Source organism: Primulina tabacum, chromosome 10, assembly GCF_025594145.1.
Source record: "Primulina tabacum isolate GXHZ01 chromosome 10, ASM2559414v2, whole genome shotgun sequence".
Taxonomy (NCBI): Eukaryota; Viridiplantae; Streptophyta; class Magnoliopsida; order Lamiales; family Gesneriaceae; genus Primulina; species Primulina tabacum.
The window spans coordinates 35,692,280-35,698,279 of record NC_134559.1 but is presented as its reverse complement, the minus strand read 5'-3'; the positions used below and the strand labels follow the sequence as shown (position 1 = coordinate 35,698,279).

The window sequence follows — 6,000 nt, the reverse complement described above, 5'->3', positions numbered from 1 at the left end:
CTTATCTGGTCCTGAACGAAATTCAGTGATTTGAGCCGAAAATCGTCTGTCAACAAGTAATCAAAAATAGAAAACACGAAAATAGTTGCAACACGAGTACTTCCCAGAGGGTCACCCATCCTAGTACTGCTCTGGCCCAAGCATGCTTAACGTCGGAGTTCTGATGGGATCCGGTGCATTAGTGCTGGTATGATCGCACCCGACATTGAGTGGGATGTTTATTCTTATATCCCTCGAGTACGTGTGGAGCGCGGCGGCGATGGACAACACGCGGCACTGCTCTCGCCCAATCATAATCTTGAAGTTAAGCGTTCTGGCGCGATGGCAGAGCTAGGATGGGTGACCTCCCTGGGAAGACCTCGTGTCGCGACCGTTTACGTAAATTATGGATAAAACAGTCGAAATAATTGTTTTTAATGAGTTAACCGTCTCCGGAGTAATCTGCGTCATACCCTTCCGTACAGAACCGGCTCACGACAACAAAATCGATAAATGTTCCCAGAAAATAGAAAAAAAAAATAAGAAGAAGGAAATAACGAATGTAAAGCTACTATTATGCCTGGGATACGATAAAATGGAACTGGAATCGAATTTCGAACTTCCTAAATGGATTTCTCGAGGAAACGAAAGCTTAACAAAAGCGCTAAATCGCAAATTAGAGGGTCTTAGAGAAGGAATTCGGCTAAAATCTCGTAAGCTCATTGCATTGTAATGAGTCTCGTCCGTTTGCCCGTTTACAATCAAATTAGCCTACATATTTGTCCAAATCCGGCAGTGCCTGAGCTACTTTCATTTCACTGTCTTATCTGGTCCCGATCGAGATTCAGATGTTTTGAGCCGAAAATCGTCTGTCAACAAGTAATCTAAAATAGAAAAACACGAAAAGGGGTGCAAAACGAGGACTTCCCAGGGGTCACCCATCCTAATACTGCTCTCTCCCAAACACGCTTAACTTCGGAGTTCTAATGAGATCCGGTGCATTAGTGCTGGTATGATCGCACCCGACATTGAGTGGGTGTTTATTCTTATATCTTTCGAGTACGTGTGGAGCGGGCGGCGATGGACAACACGCGGCACTGCTCTCGCCCAATCATAACCATGAAGTTAAGCGTTCTGGCGCGATGGCAGAGCTAGGATGGGTGACCTCCCTGGGAAGACCTCGTGTCGCGACCGTTTACGTATATTATGGATAAAACATTCGAAAGAATTGTTTTTAATGAGTTAACTGTCTCCGGAGTAATCTGCGTCATACCCTTCCGCACAGAACCGGCTAACGACAACAAAGATCGATAAATGTTCCCAGAAAATAGAAAAAAAAAAAAAAGAAGGAAATAACGAATGTAAAGCTATTATTATGCCTGGGATACGATAAAATGGAACAGGAATCGAATTTCGAACTTCCTAAGCGGATTTCTCGAGGAAACGAAAGCTTAACAGAAGAGTTTAATCGCAAATTAGAGGGTCTTAGAGAAGGAATTCGGCTAAAATCTCGTCAGCTCATTGCGTAATAATGAGTCTCGTCCGTTTGCCCGTTTACAATCAAATTAGCCTACAATTTTGTCCATATCTGGCTGTGCTCGAGCTACTTTCATTTCATATGTCTTATCTGGTCCCAATCGAGATTCAGATGATTTGAGCCGAAAATCATCTGTCAACAAGTAATCAAAAATAGAAAAACACGAAAAAGAGTGCAACACGAAGACTTCCCCAGGGGGTCACCCATCCTAATACTGCTCTCGCCCAAGCACGCTTAACTTCGGAGTTCTGATGGGATCCGGTGCATTAATGGTAGTATGATCACACCCGACATTGAGTGGGATGTTTATTCTTATATCCCTCGAGTACGTGTGGAGCGGGCGGCGATGGACAACACGCGGCACTGCTCTCGCCCAATCATAACCATGAAGTTAAGCGTTCTGGCGCGATTGCAGAGCTAGGATGGGTGACCTCCCTGGGAAGATCTCGTGTCGCGAACGTTTACGTAAATTATGGATAAAATAGTCGAAATAATTGTTTTTAATGAGTTAACCGTCTCCGGAGTAATCTGCGTCATACCCTTCCGCACAGAACCGGCTCACGACAACAAAAATCGATAAATATTCCCAGAAAATAGAAAAAAAAATAAGAAGAAGGAAATAACGAATGTAAAGCTATTATTATGCCTAGGATACGATAAAATGGAACCGGAATCGAATTTCGAACTTTCTAAGCGGATTTATCGAGGAAACGAAAGCTTAACAGAAGCGGTAAATCGCAAATTAGAGGGTCTTAGAGAAGGAATTCGGCTAAAATCTCGTCAGCTCATTGCGTAGTAATGAGTCTCGTCCGTTTGCCCGTTTACAATCAAATTAGCCTACAATTTTGTCCAAATCCGGCAGTGCCCGAGCTACTTTCATTTCACATGTCTTATCTGGTCTCGATCGAAATTCAGATGATTTGAGCCGAAAATCGTCTGTCAACAAGTAATCAAAAATAGAAAAACACGAAAATGGTTGCAACACGAGAACTTCCCAGGTGGTCACCCATCCTAGTACTGCTCTCGCCCAAGCACGCTTTACTTCGGAGTTCTGATGGGATCCGGTGCATTAGTGCTGGTATGATCGTACCCGACATTGAGTGGGATGTTTATTCTTATATCCCTCGAGTACGTGTGGAGCGGGCGGCGATGGACAACACGCGGCACTGCTCTCGCCCAATCATAACCATGAAGTTAAGCGTTCTGGCGCGATGGCAGAGGTAGGATGGGTGACCTCCCTGGGAAGATCTCGTGTCGCGACCGTTTACGTAAATTATGGATAAAACAGTCGAAATAATTGTTTTTAATGAGTTAACCGTCTCCGGAGTAATCTGCGTCATACCCTTCCGCACAGAACCGGCTCACGACAACAAATATCGATAAATGTTCCCAGAAAATAGAAAAAAATAAGAAGAAGAAAATAACGAATGTAAAGCTATTATTATGCCTGGGATACGATAAAATGGAACCGAAATCGAATTTCGAACTTCCTAAGCGGATTTTATTATGAAACGAAAGCTTAACAGAAGCGTTAAATCGCAAATTAGAGGGTCTTAGAGAAGGAATTCGGCTAAAATCTCGTCAGCTCATTGCGTAATAATGAGTCTCGTCCGTTTGCCCGTTTACAATCAAATTAGCCTAAAATTTTGTCCAAATCCGGCAGTGCCCGAGCTACTTTCATTTCATATGTCTTATCTGGTCCCGATCGAGATTCAGATGATTTGAGCCGAAAATCGTCTATCAACAAGTAATCAAAAATAGAAAAACACGAAAAGGGTGCAACACGAGAACTTCCCAGGGGGTCACCCATCCTAGTACTGCTCTCACCCAAGCAAGCTTAACTTCGTAGTTCTGATGGGATCCGGTGCATTAGTGCTGGTATGATCGCACCCGACATTGAGTGGGATGTTTATTCTTATATCCCTCGAGTACGTGTGGAGCGGGCGGCGATGGACAACACGCGGCACTGCTCTCGCCCAATCATAACCATGAAGTTAAGCGTTTTGGCGCGATGGCAGAGCGAGGATGGGTGACCTCCCTAGGAAGACCTCGTGTCACGACCGGTTACGTAAATTATGAATAAAACAGTCAAAATAATTGTTTTTAATGAGTTAACCGTCTCCGGAGTAATCTGCGTCATACCCTTCCGCACAGAACCGGCTAACGAAAACAAAAATCGATAAATGTTCCCAGAAATTAGAAAAAAAAATAAGAAGAAGGAAATAACGAATGTAAAGCTATTATTATGCCTGGGATACGATAAAATGGAACCGGAATCGAATTTCGAACTTCCTAAGCGGATTTCTCGAGGAAACGAAAGCTTAACAGAAGCGTTTAATCGCAAATTAGAGGGTCTTAGAGAAGGAATTCGGCTAAAATCTCGTCAGCTCATTGTGTAGTAATGAGTCTCGTCCGTTTGCCCGTTTACAATCAAATTAGCCTACAATTTTGTCAAAATCCGGCAGTGCCCGAGCTACTTTCATTTCACATGTCTTATCTGGTCCTGAACGAAATTCAGATGATTTGAGCCGAAAATCGTCTGTCAACAAGTAATCAAAAATAGAAAAACACGAAAATAGTTGCAACACGAGTACTTCCCAGAGGGTCACCCATCCTAGTACTGCTCTGGCCCAAGCATGCTTCACGTCGGAGTTCTGATGGGATCCGGTGCATTAGTGCTGGTATGATCGCACCCGACATTGAGTGGGATGTTTATTCTTATATCCCTCGAGTACGTGTGGAGCGGGCGGCGATGGACAACACGCGGCACTGCTCTCGCCCAATCATAATCTTGAAGTTAAGCGTTCTGGCGCGATGGCAGAGCTAGGATGGGTGACCTCCCTGGGAAGACCTCGTGTCGCGACCGTTTACGTAAATTATGGATAAAACAGTCGAAATAATTGTTTTTAATGAGTTAACCGTCTCCGGAGTAATCTGCGTCATACCCTTCCGTACAGAACCGGCTCACGACAACAAAAATCGATAAATGTTCCCAGAAAATAGAAAAAAAAAATAAGAAGAAGGAAATAACGAATGTAAAGCTACTATTATGCCTGGGATACGATAAAATGGAACCGGAATCGAATTTCGAACTTCCTAAACGGATTTCTCGAGGAAACGAAAGCTTAACAAAAGCGCTAAATCGCAAATTAGAGGGTCTTAGAGAAGGAATTCGGCTAAAATCTCGTAAGCTCATTGCATTGTAATGAGTCTCGTCCGTTTGCCCGTTTACAATCAAATTAGCCTACATATTTGTCCAAATCCGGCAGTGCCTGAGCTACTTTCATTTCACATGTCTTATCTGGTCCCGATCGAGATTCAGATGTTTTGAGCCGAAAATCGTCTGTCAACAAGTAATCTAAAATAGAAAAACACGAAAAGGGGTGCAAAACGAGGACTTCCCAGGGGGTCACCCATCCTAATACTGCTCTCTCCCAAACACGCTTAACTTCGGAGTTCTAATGAGATCCGGTGCATTAGTGCTGGTATGATCGCACCCGACATTGAGTGGGTTGTTTATTCTTATATCTTTCGAGTACGTGTGGAGCGGGCGGCGATGGACAACACGCGGCACTGCTCTCGCCCAATCATAACCATGAAGTTAAGCGTTCTGGCGCGATGGCAGAGCTAGGATGGGTGACCTCCCTGGGAAGACCTCGTGTCGCGACCGTTTACGTATATTATGGATAAAACAGTCGAAAGAATTGTTTTTAATGAGTTAACTGTCTCCGGAGTAATCTGCGTCATACCCTTCCGCACAGAACCGGCTAACGACAACAAAGATCGATAAATGTTCCCAGAAAATAGAAAAAAAAAAAAGAAGGAAATAACGAATGTAAAGCTATTATTATGCCTGGGATACGATAAAATGGAACAGGAATCGAATTTCGAACTTCCTAAGCGGATTTCTCGAGGAAACGAAAGCTTAACAGAAGCGTTTAATCGCAAATTAGAGGGTCTTAGAGAAGGAATTCGGCTAAAATCTCGTCAGCTCATTGCGTAATAATGAGTCTCGTCCGTTTGCCCGTTTACAATCAAATTAGCCTACAATTTTGTCCATATCTAGCTGTGCTCGAGCTACTTTCATTTCATATGTCTTATCTGGTCCCAATCGAGATTCAGATGATTTGAGCCGAAAATCATCTGTCAACAAGTAATCAAAAATAGAAAAACACGAAAAGTGGTGCAACACGATGACTTCCCAAGGGGTCACCCATCCTAGTACTGCTCTCGCCCAAGCACGCTTAACTTCGGAGTTTCTGATGGGATCCGGTGCATTAGTGCTCGTAAGATCGCACCCGACATTGAGTGGGATGTTTATTCTTATATCCCTCTAGTACGTGTGGAGCGGGCGGCGATGGACAACACGCGGCACTGCTCTCGCCCAATCATAACCATGAAGTTAAGCGTTCTGGCACGATGGCAGAGCTAGGATGGGTGACCTCCCTGGGAAGACCTCGTGTCGCGACCGTTTACGTAAATTA

The 6,000-nt window shown here is 44.0% G+C and overlaps 8 non-coding genes across 8 annotated transcripts; all 8 read right to left on the bottom strand.

Annotated features, from left to right (window-relative positions):
• Positions 1 to 82: 82 nt before the first annotated feature.
• On the bottom strand, positions 83 to 201 carry LOC142507847 (5S ribosomal RNA). The gene has a single exon (XR_012806089.1). It is a non-coding gene; the product is annotated as a 5S ribosomal RNA (ribosomal RNA).
• Positions 202 to 885: 684 nt separating this feature from the next.
• LOC142508422 (5S ribosomal RNA) lies at positions 886 to 1,003 on the bottom strand. Its single transcript, XR_012806634.1, has one exon. It is a non-coding gene; the product is annotated as a 5S ribosomal RNA (ribosomal RNA).
• A 682-nt stretch (positions 1,004 to 1,685) lies between these two features.
• On the bottom strand, positions 1,686 to 1,805 carry LOC142509474 (5S ribosomal RNA). The gene has a single exon (XR_012807646.1). It is a non-coding gene; the product is annotated as a 5S ribosomal RNA (ribosomal RNA).
• Positions 1,806 to 2,489: 684 nt separating this feature from the next.
• Positions 2,490 to 2,608, bottom strand: LOC142514579 (5S ribosomal RNA). Its single transcript, XR_012810467.1, has one exon. It is a non-coding gene; the product is annotated as a 5S ribosomal RNA (ribosomal RNA).
• Positions 2,609 to 3,289: 681 nt separating this feature from the next.
• Positions 3,290 to 3,408, bottom strand: LOC142515910 (5S ribosomal RNA). The gene has a single exon (XR_012811732.1). It is a non-coding gene; the product is annotated as a 5S ribosomal RNA (ribosomal RNA).
• Positions 3,409 to 4,092: 684 nt separating this feature from the next.
• LOC142508789 (5S ribosomal RNA) lies at positions 4,093 to 4,211 on the bottom strand. The gene has a single exon (XR_012806992.1). It is a non-coding gene; the product is annotated as a 5S ribosomal RNA (ribosomal RNA).
• A 685-nt stretch (positions 4,212 to 4,896) lies between these two features.
• Positions 4,897 to 5,015, bottom strand: LOC142506398 (5S ribosomal RNA). Its single transcript, XR_012804692.1, has one exon. It is a non-coding gene; the product is annotated as a 5S ribosomal RNA (ribosomal RNA).
• A 681-nt stretch (positions 5,016 to 5,696) lies between these two features.
• Positions 5,697 to 5,816, bottom strand: LOC142509012 (5S ribosomal RNA). Its single transcript, XR_012807205.1, has one exon. It is a non-coding gene; the product is annotated as a 5S ribosomal RNA (ribosomal RNA).
• Between the last annotated feature and the right edge of the window lie 184 nt (positions 5,817 to 6,000).